General features: G+C 40.9%; 1 protein-coding gene across 3 annotated transcripts in view; it reads left to right on the top strand.

Moving 5' to 3' along the window:
- Window positions 1-16,648, top strand: part of RNF41 (ring finger protein 41) — a 34,247-nt gene that overhangs the window by 2,096 nt on the left and 15,503 nt on the right. The window contains exons 2-3 of one of the 3 annotated variants that reach the window (XM_083490442.1): window positions 4,706-4,850; window positions 14,412-14,507. The gene's annotated coding sequence lies outside the window, so the exon portion shown is untranslated. Of the gene's footprint in view, window positions 1-4,705; window positions 4,851-14,411; window positions 14,508-15,934; window positions 16,134-16,648 lie in introns of those variants that run through there. The other 2 variants (XM_083490443.1, XM_083490444.1) reach the window with 2 other exon arrangements.

Below are 16,648 nucleotides of genomic sequence, written 5' to 3'. Positions count from 1 at the left end.
TAAATTGCCCCGGACAGCGGAGAAGTCCTCCGCTGTCCCTGGGCGATTTTAAAATGCCGCCCGCCAGCATTTTAAGATCGCCCCGGACAGCGGAGAAGTCCTCCGCTGTCCCGGGGTTTTTTAAAATGCTGGGGGTGGGAAGAAAAGCCCTTGTCCCCCCCCCCCCAGCCTTCAGAAGAGGTCCGGGGACAGATTGTCCCTGGACCTGGTCTGAAGGCGGTTTCCCTAGGAACGCATTAATTGATTTTCAATGCATTCCTATGGGAAACCGTGCATCGCAAGACGAAAAAACCGCAAGACGAAGAGACTTGCGGAACGAATTAATTTCGTCTTGCGAGGCACCACTGTAGTTGAAAGAAGCCGTGAGGCCTTTTTTTCAGGAGGAGGGAGGAGTATCATAGAACAGTAGATAAAACAGAATGATGTATGGTGGTCCAGTATAAATTGTTACGAATACACCATTAGGTCATCAATGACGTTGCAAAATACACACGCAAACACAACAGAAAACAAGTCTGGGACGTCCCTTAGCATGTTGCAGATTTCTGATTGGTTCTGTTAGGGCTTGTGCACACCTCCATTTGCCCCCCATTCTCCCCCCCCTCCATTCTCCCCCCACAGGTTACTGTTTTCAACAGATTGCTGTTTGGTCCAGTGGTAAAGAGCATGTTTTCCCAGCAAAACCTATACAGCAAATGCAAAACAACTTGGACTCGTCCCTAAAAACACAATATAAGTGGGAAATTGTAAGACCTGTGCTTTCTAGGCACAGGACAAGTGGAAGTGTGGATGAGCCCTTAGTTAAAGGATAAGGAAAGATGTTGCTGCACTCCCAACTTTCATCAGACCCAGGCATAGTTCAGTTACAGTCTCAACAGCTTCTGAACAGCCAGTTCCCCACCTCTGGATTACAGACCTTGATGTAGAGCAGTGTCCTCAAATTAGAATACCCACCTGTGTGGTTCAGCTGTTAGGTGACCTAGTTTTATCTGTTCAGTGCAGGGAATCAAAAATGCCCAGCATATACTGCACACAAAAAAGAGTCCCTCATTTGCTTTCAAATGCTTTCAACCCAGAAAGCATGACAACAGGGTTGAAGGAAGTTGTAGTCCAGCAATATCTGAAGGGCCCTAGATTTCCTAGTCCTATGTTAGAAGGAACTAGTGGCGTGGGGAGTGCATATTAGAGCCGTGCAAGATACTGTGCTGAAGGATCTTATGGCAAGCCATTGCTTGAGGCTGGGAGAAGAGCCAAGGGCAGAATACCTAATGCTTCAAGGAAGTGTTCTTTCTCTAGTTTGAGCATAGATTACAACAGAGAGGTAATTGTTTTATAGGCTGTAAAGCAAACGTTTGCTGCCTAAATTCTGTTGTGCTGTAAGCAAGCAGGGGAATAACCAGGACATTTCAAGGTCTATTCTCTCGCTTGAGCTATTGTATGTGGAAGTGCAACTGCAACATCTTCATAAGTCCTCTGCCCTGTAGATGTGCCCTTGATTTGTGAAATTGTTGCACTTTAATAATTGGAATAGGGACGCGGGTGGCGCTGTGGGTAAAACCTCAGTGCCTAGGACTTGCCAATCGCATGGTCGGCGGTTTGAATCCCCGTGGCGGGGTGAGCTCCCGTCGTTCGGTCCCAGCTCCTGCCCACCTAGCAGTTCGAAAGCACCCTTAAGTGCAAGTAGATAAATAGGTACCGCTTTATAGTGGGAAGGTAAACGGCGTTTCCGTGTGCTGCGCTGGTGCAGGCTCGCCAGAGCAGCTTCGTCACGCTGGCCACGTGACCCGTAAGTGTCTTCGGACAGCGCTGGCCCCCGGCCTCTTAAGCGAGATGGGCGCGCAACCCCAGAGTCGGTCATGACTGGCCTGTACGGGCAGGGGTACCTTTACCTTTAATAATTGGAATAATGAGGCTTGGAGGATACAGATAATGTCATCATTAAGCATGTAAGAAAATGGTCTGATGTGTAGCATATTATCTAAAACTTGTGAGATTTCCCTTATTTGTTGCACAAATGTTCACTGGAAAGCACAACATAACAGTAACCCATAAGTAAAACAATGACACATGCATGGGGGATCTTTAACTCTTCTGAATGAATACATAAGATATGACTATATCTCTTCGCCCCACCCACAAAACACCACATCTTAAGGATTTTTGGAGCAGGGTTAATGCCCGGGTTTAACTTAAGCGTGAATGGAAAGTGGTTAAGCAAAATTGGCAGCTGGGTTGCTGTCTTTGACACATTTACTATGGTCTTACAGAGCAACCACCTCCCCCCGCCCCATAATCTGGTTCACCAGTGAGGGGCCATGTCAACTCAGAGACCTGCTCTACTCCCGCAGAAAGCTTTGTGGGCATACATCCACCATTGGTGTATTCTTGGTGCTAGGAGTCAGTTTTGAACTCTGAAGCAGGGAATTCCAGGAGCAGGATGAAGGCTCTTTGGATCTGCTAGATCCAAGGCCCCATTTTTCCTTGGATGGACCCCAGGAACATTCCATCTGCATTAGCATGGAGTTGAAGTAACTAATTCTGTGGGGGTTGAAAATGTTGTTGTTTTCCCCTAGCTGGTAGATGTTTGGATGGGGCAGGTGATGTACACACTCATCCTCACTTAGGATTGTATTCTTAAATCTACTGAACAGAATTCTGCTGTTGATGTGTAAAAAGTTACCATTCCCGTTTACTGCAACACTTTTTCACTATCATGGTACGTATGACAGCAGTAGGTGACTACATCATGACTTAAAAGTACAGAATATGATTTCTGTATTACTCTTGAATCAATGTGCCGTATTTAAGGTTGGAATGTAAATACTTCAGCTTGTGTTAGAATATCCTTGCTTTGAATTAAACTTCAGAACAGACATAGAACTCTTGTGCTAATCTAAAAAGTTATTTTCATGAAGCATTAGCTATCAACTTTAGGTAAAAGTTATTTAGCAAAGCCTATGTAATATTAAATCTGTGATTATGTTCTTATTTTCTGTCAACAGCTAATCTTTACTAAAGTCCTAGAGATACTTTTTCACACCACTCATTTAGTAACTTTAGTGAGAATTGATGTGCAAATAAGAAAATTGATGTGCAGTTAAGAGATGACCTAATGTGTAATATTAGAGCATTTTTCCTAGATCTATTTGTTGTATGGCCTGATGTGTAATGTTTGATCCTTGTTTCCAAAACTGTTTGCTGAGAGAATAAAGTTTTATTTGAAATGGTCTTCAAGATGACTGACTGACTGACTGACGTAATTCCTGGCTGTGGCTTTTGTGGCACAAACCTCTGTTTTCACTGCTAGTTCATCATCTTATGTGTAAGGCAAGTGAGGAGCAGCTGTCTAGCACAGATTCCTCTGTCTTTTAAAACCTCTTCTGTTGCCTTGTTACACTTTGTTTTGCTGGTACAAGGTGACTCGGAATCCTTAAGAAGCCATTAGGATCATAGCAGTGGTGCTTTACAGCTTTGGTTTTTTAGAATTATTTATTTGTTTTGGCCCACTTGTCATCGGAATGGACGAATCTTCAGAATGTTTGAATCTGCGGTTAACCACCCTCAGTCTAGAGTCTTATCTTGTACCCTTCCATGCTCAAAATAAGTTATTTGTATGGTGCAGTAATGCAGCATAGCCAGTTTTGAATAGCTGCAGTTCAGGGTTCAAAATCCCCATGCAGCCGTGAAGATCACTTGGTGACCTTGGACCAATCACTTTTTCTCAGCCTAACCTACCTCACAGGGTTGTTGTGAGAATAACTTGGGCTGCTTGGAGGAAAGGTGGAATATAAATGCAATAAATAAATTGCTCCTTCCCAGGGGCAGAGAGCATGGCAGGTTGCAAAGGCAAAGGAGTAAGTGATCCGCTTGCACCAGTGCCTATGGACCTGCATCCAGTTTTAAGGTCTAATCCAGCTGCCAACCTTATGTTTGGTTATGGCCCAGGAAAACCTGTCTCAAAGGTTAGCGTAGTAGTGTTTCATATAAGGTTACACTTTATTTTTGGGGTGGACAGTGGTTAATGGCTACTTAAAATGTGTTTTTAAATGTCCCCTGATTTAGGATTAAGTACTTAATTCATTCCGGAGGTCTGTTCTTCACCTGAAACTGTTCTTAACCCGAAGCACCACTTTAGCTAATGGGGCCTCCTGCTGCTGCCGCCGCACTGCCGGAGCACGATTTCTGTTCTCATCCTGAAGCAAAGTTCTTAACCTGTAGCACTATTTCTGGGTTAGCGGAGTCTGTAACCTGAAGCGTATGTAACCCGAGGTACCACTGTATAGAAAGGAACTTTATTGCATGAAAATCGTACCAGCTGATCAACCTTATTGGGCAATATTGCTTCATATCAACCTTTTTGCTCTTGGGAAATTGGTGTTTAAATGCCGAAAACATAATACAGTACTAGTACATAATGAATCGTTTGCCCTGCCCAAGGGCATGGAAATGAACTGCATTTTAATAACATGCCTTGCTGTCTTATAATTTTGTGCATGAAGTAAATTACTAGTGCAAAATTATGTCCACATGGTTTATGATATAGTTGATGAAATATTGTTTGTTGGGTATAAATAGCTTAATATATGTTCTTGTCATTGTTAATAGTAGTATAGAGCAACTACATGTCTTGCCGCAATGCTTGTAATCTGTAATATAATTTCACGTCTGGTGTTGTCTCTCCTTTTGTATGTTCCTGTGGCTACAGATCATGGATGCAGAGAAGAACGACAACTTAGTCTGAATGAGGAAGAGCAGGAAGAAGATGGGCCACTGTGATATACTCTTTGAAAAGAGCAATCGAAAGTCATCTTTGTCTTATTGCTGTTCAGGAAGGAATTCTTCTACAGAAGGTAAAGCAACTTTGTCAGAGCTCAAAGGGTGTTTGGGGCTAACGCATCTGCATTTCTCTTTGTATTGAAAACTAACAGTGGCTGTGCATTCAACCAAATGGATTGATGGATTCAGTTTGTGACATATCCTGTTCTTATGGGGAAGACAAAAACCAAAACAAAACCCCAAGCCGGGTGCTGTTGTCCTATATTTGTATGCACATTCTATTTTTATTTTGTCATTAGAAGCTTTTAGAACTGAAAGCTTTGGAGAGATTTGCCAATCGAAATAAGATATTTGAAAGGATTTTCAATTCTACAACTATGGTGCATTCATTTATAATCTATGCTATGCAGCCCAAGCACCAATGGCTTCTCTGCATTACATTGTTTGACAAACAGTGGTGGATGACAAAAGTTGGTATGTGTAGGACTATTTTGGTCACTTTTGGGAAGCTACATAAAATGCAGATTTCAAATTCAGCTCTTTCAGAAGCACCTGAAAACTTACTCTATAGATGCTCAGTTTCTGGAACAGGACATGTTTGAGTCCTATGGGTGTTTTCTGTACCATAATTGGCAATAACAAAGATTCCTAGCTGAAAGCCTTATTGCTTTAAAGCAAACAGCATCTGCTGAAGGCTGTTGCTTCTATGCCAGAAAAACAATATTTCCTGTAGTACTAATTCTTAAGTGATGGCTCAGAGCCTGCCAGGGAGTACAAGAGAACTGCTAGGAGGTTAATCACTGTGGATGTTGCTGTAAGGAAAGGGGGCTTGTGAAGAAGGCGCAGCAGAGACTGTACTTTTTGAGAATACTAATGAAAAACCATCTTCCACAGAAACTGCTGCTTGCCTTCTATCACTGTGCCATTGAGAGCGTGCTCACTTATGGCTTATGTGTGTGGTACGGAAGCTGTACTACCCAGGACAGGATGGGGTTGTGCAGGGTTGTTAAGGCAGCAGAGAGCATTGTTGGCTGCCCACTCTCCACCTTAGAGCAGATTTATGCCACAAGGTGCCATAGGAAGGCACTGGACATAGTAAAAGATCCATCACATCCTGGTCACTGTCTCTTCGAGCTCTTGCCGTCGGGACGGAGATACAGGACGATGAAGACAAGAACGAGCCGTCTTAAGAACAGCTTCTTCTCCAGAGCGATCTCGGCCCTGAATGGGAAGCCCGGACTTTGAAAGTCATCTAATCTCCCTTGCTGTATTATACTGTATTGTTTAATTAGTGTTTTTATGGAGCAGTCAAGTAATTTCGTTGTCCCCGAAGGGGGCAATGACAATAAAGATATTATTATTATTATTATTATTATTATTATTATTATTATTATTATTATTATTACAATGCACTGTCGTGGCAAGATGAGAGAGAAAGAAATTGAGCGCCTGCCTAAGATTCCTTTAAATTGACGCTATAGCAGAGTTGATGGGTAGATATTTTTATGTTTAGGAAAGAATAGAATTTTAGGGAGAAAAGGCTAACTTTGAGACTTTGCTGCTCCTTTTCTGTGGAACACTCATTTGCTGTTATTTTTAAAAGAAGTTCTTAAAGGAAACAAAGATAAATGCCACTGAAGAGATTCAAGCAATGGAGTATGAGGAAGCAATCTGTCAGGAGCATAACATGAGATAAGAGGCAAAAGGTAGGAAGGAACAAGGCAGTGCAGAGCTTTAAGAGCTATTGAACACCATAATAGGGAGTTAGGTAAGAGACACATATTGGAGGGCACATATTCATTGCTAGGCAAGGAAACTCATGTGTGCAGCAGCATTTTGAATAGTGAAATAAAGCAGAATATGGAACACCAATTGAACAAAATACTGCTTTAGCTCACATAATTTTAATACTTGAATTACAACTTGGTGATGAAAAGAGAGTCAGCGATCTTTTTTTCCTTAACAACACTCCCTGTTGCTGTGATCCCATATTACCATTTTTTCCCCTTTTTTGATCTCATTGCTCTTGGGTGAAAGTAAGCAAAGACAGAGGGCCTGGCAGAGCTTATGTTCGAACTATACATAAGCGGCTTCAAGTAGCTGTTTTGTTGACTTAGGAGGCTTATGTTTGACTAGATGCTGATCTGCGTCCCTTCTTTAGAAATCTTCAACTTGGGTGTCATGATTGCTTTCAGAAGCATAATGTTCTGGAAGGTAATTAAAGGTTACGCTTTGGGGGGAGTAATCTGCCTGGCACTGTGAAAATAATATGCTTGGGCTGCAGAAACACTAAAATGATCTGTCATTCGTTGCGAAAACAAGCTCCTGGTATCTGTGTTTCGTGCCAGCATTTTTCCTGAGAAAAACACTCTGCATGAACGAAGTGCAAAAAGATGACTTAAAGCTTTCATGAAATATCACATAAAATCACCAGTTTGTTTCATAGGTTATTTTTAGAGTTACGAGCACTAACCCTCTCTAAAAGCTGTACACAAGCAATGATTTTGGCTTTGATGTTAAACTGGAGGAAGTAGTGCTTAAATAATGAAAGGTGGTTGCTTTCAAGAATGGACTTGTCAATAGTTCATGTGTGTATGGAAAATTTGTTCTGCCTAGTTACTACTCACTTGTGTAGAAAGTATTGTTTCTGGAGCTATATTTATTTAAATTCCTCTTTGTGTTTGTTTCCCTCCTGAAGCAGTTAGTGACAAGATGGCTTTCTTGAACTGTCTTCTACTTGTCTTGAATCTAGCTTCTGATTAGTTAAGAACATTTTTATAAATATGGTCCTGTGAGCTAGATCTGAGTAATGAACTTTACACAAGGTTTTATTGTATTTATTTATTTAATTTCTGAACTGTCTTCTCTAAGACATCGGAAAGCAATTTGAGAATAAAACAATATATAAATGTAAAACAGTTTTGAGTCCAATACAAATGTAGATGGGCGTTTTCTTACCGTCTCCGCAACTAAAGAAGATAAATTAAATACAACATTCACAGGACAATAGAAGATATGCAAATTTACTTGTCCTAAGCTGCTGGAAGGGCTTTTAATACTTTTTTTACTGCCATCTCTTTTTAAGTACTAGAATTTACTTACTGGTAGGCCACTATATCATGTTGCTGGTAAATTCATGTCTGCTTACCATGACCAATTACCATTAATTTCTTTAGAAAAAACAGACTCTAAAAACACAAGAACATAGACGATTTAAAGTGTACTGTTGGGAGATTGTGAAGAGAAGTTACAGATACTGTCTGTATATCTACTTCTTCTGTTTGACAACAGAGTCAAGTCATCCTTGTTCTTCGAGTTGATAACCCTATAAAGCCCCACATTCCCATAAGCAAGAGGTAAAGTCATTGACACTTGTCAACTCTGAGGACTGCTTCATAGCATTAATCTATTTGTAGGTGAAGGTTGTATTGTGTAACGTGTTGAAGGGCAGTGTGAGTATATTTACCAGGAAGAATAAACTGTATAGTTTACTCAGTGCAAGAGACCTACATTTCGGAATTTTTGCTGTGAGCTGGTGCAGTCGTATTATCGTCAAACGATGAATTATTGGAGTCAGAATGACTTTAGTCCTGCACTTGAACATTTCAGAGTGCTCTGTCTTATGTTTCTGTAATTGATAACATGCCTGTGTAATAAGCAAGAGAGACTACCTTCACTTTGAAATCTGGGAGGCAGAGAGAGCACTTTAAGACACTGGAAGCAGGCGCCAGTAGTAGTGTCTGTTACATAATGACTATCTGTGCCAAGCGACATCCAGACTGCAAGGTGTGCTGTGCATAAAAAGGAAATTAGCATGTGGAAGTCTCATTAGAAAGGGCAATAATTATCTAGAAGTTCTTTCAGTTTTTTATAACAATGGAAAAAGATTAACATAGAAAAGTATCCCACCTTTCATTTCTTTTAAAGGAGGCTTGGGGTTGTTTCAGAAAATTGTGCCTTTGGTTTGTACCTGCAACAACTTTGCCCTAACCTTGAACTAGATTTTTCTCTAGGGTATCACAGCCCATTGGTGTGCACTTGACTGTTACATACATCCCTAAACAACGAGCCACATTGCCTCTAAAAATGTATTTGGAGGTTTTGTGTGCATTTTTTGTTTCACACATCGGTAAGATTTGCAGGTAATGTAAAGCCAAACGATGCTTAGTGCAAATGTACAAGCGCAAGGGCTCTCAAGGGAGAAGATCGTGACCATCTTGCTCCCTCTCTGTACTTGACGCTGCAAGCTAAGCCATGGGTTGACTTAGCATGTTGTCCAATCCTGAACTTGTGATTAGTCTCTTTCTAGACAAACGACAAGCTGCAAACCAAGAACATAGTTTGTTTGCAGCTCATGCTTTATGTTGAGCAAGACAAGTCTGGATTTGGAGGACCCGCTAAACCAGACCATGGCTTGACTCACAGGACAGGAGGAGCAGCCAACAGCTGCGGTCTCCTCTCTGGAAACTCATGTGCTCACACATTTTCACTATGCCGTAATTTGGCATTATTATTCGATTGATTGATTGATTGATTGATTGATTGATTGCATATATATCCCACCTTTCTTCCAAGAAGCACAGGTCTCCCCGTCTCCGTTGTATTGCTACAACAACTGTATGAGGTAGGCTAGGCTGAGAGACAATAAAAAGGGGATGACAGAAAAAAGGGGATATTTTATGTGCAAACTAGGTCATTAATTCTTCTGGTTGACATTCTTAGTATGTCTCTGGGTGCTCCAATAGAAACCGCAGTCTCTTAAAAATGACAAAAGCTTTTTCTGTTTAATTTACATCACAATGCCCAGAAAGTCATACATTAAGTAGCATGCTCTTTTCTGAATTAAAATTGGAGGCTTGCATAGCTACACATGGAAAATGTCTGTAAGAGTAAGATTCAGTCATGTCCTATGCTTTTGCTTGAGTCACACTTTGCTTGAGCATGCCTCCTAACTGAAAGAATGGAAAACCAAAGCAATGACGTATGCAGAGACACAGTGAAGAGTCTCATTTGATAACAGGTCCCCCATTTTCTCCTGCGTTGCTAATGACTGGATCATTTAGTAAGGGGTGGGCATCCTGTGTCCAAAGGCATATGAGCCCACCACCATGCTGAAGCAAGGCAGACCCGAATCTGATTATGCCTGAAATGGAGACCTCTTTAAACCACATATACACCAACTTGGGTCACATGATACAAAAAGGGATATAAATGTAAGGGGGGGAAATAAAACTGTTTGTGTGTTAAGGGCCATGTTCCTTTAGAAATAATCTGTTAGTGACCATATGTTGACAGTGAGTGGGGTCACCCCTTCTCTCTGCCCTATAGAGGTAGGGACAGATCTCACTCGAACTGATTGCATGTAGAGGGCTCTTGAAATCAGACAGAAGGCCACAGGTTGCCCATTCCTGATTTAGTCACACCCAGTGCAGATAAGTAGCTAGCTTAGAGCATGGTGTTAGTAATGCCAGAGCCATTGATTTGATCCCCCATGCCGGCCTTTTTGCGCTGAACAAGGGCTTCATGCAATCTTTCTGAGATTACCTGGAGATTCACCCTACATTTTCAAAGTTCTGGGGCTAAGAAATAGTATGCAGCAGTGGCACTTTTCAACCCAGTGCCTTTTAAATTATTTCTGTTAAATAAATAAAATACAATTACCTGCTATTCTCCTTGATGTAGCAAACCAGGACTCTTGTGCCCTAAAACAGCAGGAGAGAACTGAAGGGGAAGGATTCCAGACTAGGATGGGAGAAACCACTGCTATATATATTTTTTTCTATTCAGAGCTCTTAATGTGACAGGCAGTTGGTCTGGCTCTGGCAACCATATTTCTAGAAATGCCTCAGATTTTTAACCAACTGCTAGATTGCTGGCTTTCATATCCTAGATTCCCATCAGCAAACCACAAGTGTAGGCATGTGTTGTCATTCTTTTTGGTTGTTTTTATTGTGTGCATCAGCCTCACACCTACCGTATTCAGGTTTTTAGGGGCCTTTTGTGTGTATCTCAAAATTTGTATCTCAGAAGTCTCTCAAACTGTGAACTCTACTATTGGTAGCCTAAACTCTTTCTTCTTTTTTGGTGATTAGACAGCTCATCATTTTAGCTTACAAGCTAACTCCTAAAGCAGTAAACTGATAGGCTGCATGGGAATTGTAGGCTTCTAGCACCAAGTTGCAATGAATAACAGAAATGAGTAAGTCAGCTGTCTGTTGCTATTCCTTTAGCAATTGAAGTTACTGACAATGCTGTTATTTGAAGATCAAGCAACAGCAATATTTCAGATAACAATTGCTTCAAAAAGATACCCAAATCCCTGCACTCCACTCACATGAGTAGACTGTGGTTTTTAATTGTGCTGTCTAATCCCTCTCCCTCCTGTCGTTGGCAAGGAAATGGAATTTTAAAAGCCTTACATAGCATAAGGTGCATTAGCTGATTGCAGCCACATGATACAATTTGACTACAGAAAACAGGATAATACTGTGCTATTCGTGAAAATTTGTGTAACAGGCAATATGCCTCCATGTAATACCAAAATAAGTTACAATTAAACCCATGCTTCAAGAAAAGGCAGAAACGTGAACAGTTTCTGAGTCCATATGAGACCAGAGATGGGGAAAGCTACCTATCCCTATGTGATAGTTAAAACTTGGCAGCATTTAAAGTATAGGTGTTGTGGTACCACTAAAAGGAAAGCTAAATAAGCCTCTTTCCCATAATAGGTTGAAAGGGTGGTTCTCAACTTTCCACCTTCCTAGCCCATCAATGCATTATAATAGCATATAAGGCAGGATTTAATTTCTCCTTAAATTAACTGTCATAGAACTGCTCTTATCTTTCTGTACGGAATGGGAGAGGGTTGGTCCAAAATAACACTGAAAAATCCATTTGGGCATTAAGCAGATATTCACTGCTTCTTTGCAGATTTTATCTTAATAAAATGTCTGTTTATTTCTAATGCCAAACCCAGTCAGTGTTTTTAAGTATGCTTTCAAATCCAGGGGCTATGGTCCTGGGTAATTTTGCATTTGTTTTTCTAGAGAAAACTTTGCTTTGGATACTACAACATGTGTCACATGTTTCTCCTACTCATCTTTTATTTTATTCCTGCTCATCTTTTATTTTCTTGTGCCACATATCAACCTGATAAACTCCCATTTCTTTTTAGCATGCACGCAGCATGTATTATGCATTTTAGTTCCCTTCATTGCACAGCTAAAACTAGACTGTCTAACAGCTGAACCATTCAATTGGGTATTTTGATTAATAATTTGTGAACATCGCATCAGCATCAAAACATGTATGCCAGAGAGCTACAGGTTCCCCACCAGCGATGCAATCTCTCCACAGTTAAATGATGTCTGCATTGTCTACTGAATAGTGTGTACCAGTCTAGGTTTCACAGTTACTGACCACCGATGTTTGAGCTTGTAGTACCAGAGATCCTGCACAAGCATTTTTACATTGATAGACTTCCACTGGACTTTCAACTAATTACATTTTTAATTGCTCTGAACACCCTTCAGAGCTTCCTAGCATTTGGTAGATCTGAAGGAAGCCTTGCTACCTAAATATTTTGAAGGCTATACAGTCTTAGGAAACTGTTATCCAGGTACCAAATGGTTGTTGCTTTGTTCTGTTCAGTTTTGCTACTATCCTACACGCAGAACAAACTATGCCAGTTCTCATTTATGTGAAGTTGACTCTGCAAGCCGGAGTGAATTTCTCCTTACTGTGAGTTTTTCTTCTTCTTGTTGTTTTTTTCATTTGGAAGTATTAAAGTTCAAAGAACCTCTCACCATGGTTTGGCTAAATATTATACCTGCTTCTAAAGATAGAGCAAATCAAAGTGACATCTTGGGATCACACGAATGAATCATTTGCAAAGCTGGAAATAAGACATGGAAACTTATTTGGAACTAATAAGAGAATTCTTTGTTAGCGTATTTTTAACCAAGGGGTCTGGTCCTGTGTAAAGTTAGTGAAGTCTACATGCAGTGGCTCTGTAGTTCCAGTAGTAGAAGGGGAAATCCTGGCAACTGCAACTTCCTACTTGTGGCACTGTGACAGAACAAGCTGTAGCCACTACAATTTATTTTCCTGCACAGCTATCAGAGGTACGTGCAGTTTGTATTCTGAATCTGATTGTCCAAATTGACTGTGTCTGAGCCTTGTAGACCACTGTAAAAAGGTAAAGGGACCCCTGACCATTAGGTCCAGTCGTGACCGACTCTGGGGTTGCGGCGCTCATCTCGCTTTATTGGCCGAGGGAGCCGGCGTTTGTCCGCAGACAGCTTCCGGATCATGTGGCCAGCATGACTAAGCCGCTTCTGGCAAACCAGAGCAGCACACGGAAACGCCGTTTACCTTCCCGCCGGAGCGGTACCTATTTATCTACTTGCACTTTGACGTACTTTCAAACTGCTAGGTTGGCAGGAGCAGGGACCGAGCAACGGGCGCTTACCCCGTTGCGGGGATTCGAACTGCCGACCTTCTGATCGGCAAGTCCTAGGCTCTGTGGTTTAACCCACAGCACCACCCGCGTCCCTTGTAGACCACTGTAGGATGTGTGTATTCATAAGCCTTTCCCTGGGCAACAGTCTTTTTATTACGGAACTAGGAAACCTCATTAAAAGCAAAAAAACCAAAACCATAGCTTACAAGAGCAGGGAAGGATGCTTGTACCTGTTATGCGGTAATACTACTTGGTTCTTAGTTTCAAAATGTATCAGAACTTAGGCAAATTTAGATTTCCTCTGTAGGACTAAATTGTGTTTCTCCTCTCAGAGAAGTAGACAGATTTATTTCTTGATACACTTTCGGAATGTCATAACACTGAAAATAGGTTCAAATGGTGGTGGGAATTTATTTACTAGGTTATTTTCTTAGACAGAGATCTCTAAGCAATGTAGTAGTGGCTATTGCAGTGATAACAAACTACGACTTCTGAGATTCAAGTCTGTTTGAAGTCTAGATAAAATACTATTTGTGTTAAGATACTTTTTAATGATTGGATTAACAGTCTTGGTAAACAGAATATGAACTAGAATGTGGGTTTGTGGTTATCATGTTCAGTTCTCAAGCAATAATATTTTTCGTTGCATCTTCTGTTGCCATTTGAATCATCAAGATTTTAGGTTGTGTGGAAATCTTTAAAGGTATTTATGGGTTATAAAATTCAGCCAAACTATTGAACAGGTCTCATTTGTGATTCAAACTTGAGTATACTGAAAAATCCCTAAGTGCGCTATGACTTTCAGACATGATTCATTTGGATGCATCTTAAAAAACTTACGAACACCCTATAATTTGGGCAGCTGTCATCGGCTTTCCAGACAAATTGTTCCAGCCAGGATAGACTGTTTGGCCATGAGCTGTATATTCCTGCCGTTTTGTGTGTGCCTCTTCCCCTCTTGTCCGCTCAGGGTGACCTTTCAAATCTCATCTTTGTGTATCTATGCTATTCAGAGATAAGTAGTGAGAAGTGGCCTAAATATTGAACAAGGTCAATCAGCAGCAAGCCATGTTGTCAAAGCCATCTCATTAGAAATGTTCCTTTTTAATCTGAGCATCTAGTATAAGCGATATCACTGAATGTACAGACTGAACCCTTTATTTCTGATTATCAGCAGTGCATAACTTACTACAAGAGGCAAATTAAACTGGTGATCATGCTGCTAAATTGATAATGTGGACTCCTCATGTCATCTGCTTTCTGGTTTTGGGTGAGTCACTTCTCCCTGTCTTGGGTTTCCCCAACTGCAAAATGGGGTTTAATTGTGTTCTTATTTGTAAAAATGCATTATTTTGATGCCGTTCTGTGTCCATGCTTGAATATAGCTTTTTGTAATAATTTTCTAAAAGAATCTATACAAAAGCATACAAACCATACATACTACTACTACTACTACTACTACTACTAATAATAATAATAATAATAATAATTTATTATTTATACCCCGCCCATCTGGCCGAGTTTCTGCAGCCACTCTGGGTGGCTCCCAATCGAGTGTTAAAAACAATACAGCATTAAATATTAAAAACTTCCTTAAATACGGCTGCCTTCAGATGTCTTTTTAAAATAGGATAGCTGCTTATTTCCTTGACATCTGATGGGAGGTCGTTCCACAGGGCGGGCGCCACTACCGAGAAGGCCCTCTGTCTGGTTCCCTGTAATCTCACTTCTCGCAATGAGGGAACTGCCAGAAGGCCCTTGGAGCTGGACCTCAATGTCCAAGCTGAACGATGGGGGTGGAGACGCTCCTTCAGGTATACAGGACCGAGGCCGTTTAGGGCTTTAAAAGTCAGCACCAACACTTTGAATTGTGCTTGGAAATGTACTGGGAGCCAATGCAGATCTCTCAGGACCGGTGTTATATGGTCCTGGCGGCCACTCCCAGTCACACACACCCACACACACCCCTACCTGTTAATCTTATGGAACATTTCATTATTTATTAACAATATATTTGTCAGCACTGCAAACCATGTATATATTATTTCAGCATATGTTACATTTTATCACAGTTATGAAAAAGCATTAAAAGATTGTATCCTGTAATTCTTCTCTATATATGTCATAAAAAGGAGACAAAACATTTTCAAATTGTTCTTGCTTTGGACTCCCTTCTCTCATTCTGAGCAGTTTAGTTAAATTCATCCCTGAACTGTACCATACTTTCATAATTATTTTACTATCAGTGCTCGAGCACTTATGCCATTGGGCAGCTAGAAATATGTTTCTACTTATAAAACTCATTAAGTTTAACATACTGGTACCTTTGGGCCTTTTGGAGTTCATTTATTTTGTCAGTCGGCTCTAATGTAATGATTCTTTCATTCGCAATATCTCTTGCTTTTGTAATATTGTGCTGTATTCATAAATCTATATTTCCTGCCAAACGGAACATACTGTTGTACATAAAAGACTAGTCGGGATATTTGAGGAGATAATATTTTCTTTGTTTGCTTCGGACTTGCAATGGTGTATTAATCATATTGGGTTTTATCAGTTATTGAATATGGTTTTTTGTGCTACTTATGTTCCCATGTTTGAATGCTTCCTGACAATAAAATATGCCAGATTTGTTTAAAATCTTAAAACTAAGGTCATATTGGCCAATAGGACTACATTTTGCAAATGAAGAAAGTCTCTGTTACTCCTTTGATGTCATAATTCAAGCAGCTAAAGATATAGCCAACAAGCTGCCAACTTATAATGAAGAGTGCAATGTCACCTCTACAGCAACTTTTCCCCTAGAAGCCGGTCCCTGAGTGAGCAGAAATGAGCCGTCTGCTCTTGAAGTATTCCAGGAGCCGTGCAAGTCACTTGAAAGTAGCATTGCGGAAAGGTGTAACCATTAATCCTTTCTCGGCCAATGGCTATATGCTTCCCTTGGGGAAGATAAAGATATTGACAGAGGCTGGCCCTTACTCTGGAAATTTGTCACTTGTCTATCAAGGTGCATAGCCTAACCAAGAGTGTTTAAATGAATCGGACAGGGCAGTTTGTAGGACTGCAATAATAGCTCACAGTTCAGCTCAGTGCTTGTGGGGGAACAAAGCAGTAGGGAGAGTTGTTTTAAAAATATGGAAGGTATGTAACTAGACTTACAGGAGATGGTGTGACAGGATCTGTTCTGTCCCATTCCCCCCAATTTCCAACTTATTCTCTTGACAGTCCTCTGTTTCAGCATTATGGATTACTGATGGAGGACTGTAGCTCAGAGGTAGCACTGAGGTCAGAGGTTCTATCCCACCAAAATCGGGTAAAATAAACTTTCTGAAACGCTGAAGAGCTGCTGGAGGTCAGTGTAGCCGATACTGAACTGGATAGACCGATTGTCTGACTTGGCAGCTTTCTGTG

Source organism: Podarcis liolepis (genome assembly GCF_965112155.1).
Source record: "Podarcis liolepis genome assembly, chromosome: 2".
Taxonomy (NCBI): Eukaryota; Metazoa; Chordata; class Lepidosauria; order Squamata; family Lacertidae; genus Podarcis; species Podarcis liolepis.
The sequence above is the reverse complement of the archived record's forward strand: the minus strand, read 5'-3'. Positions and strand labels throughout refer to the sequence as shown.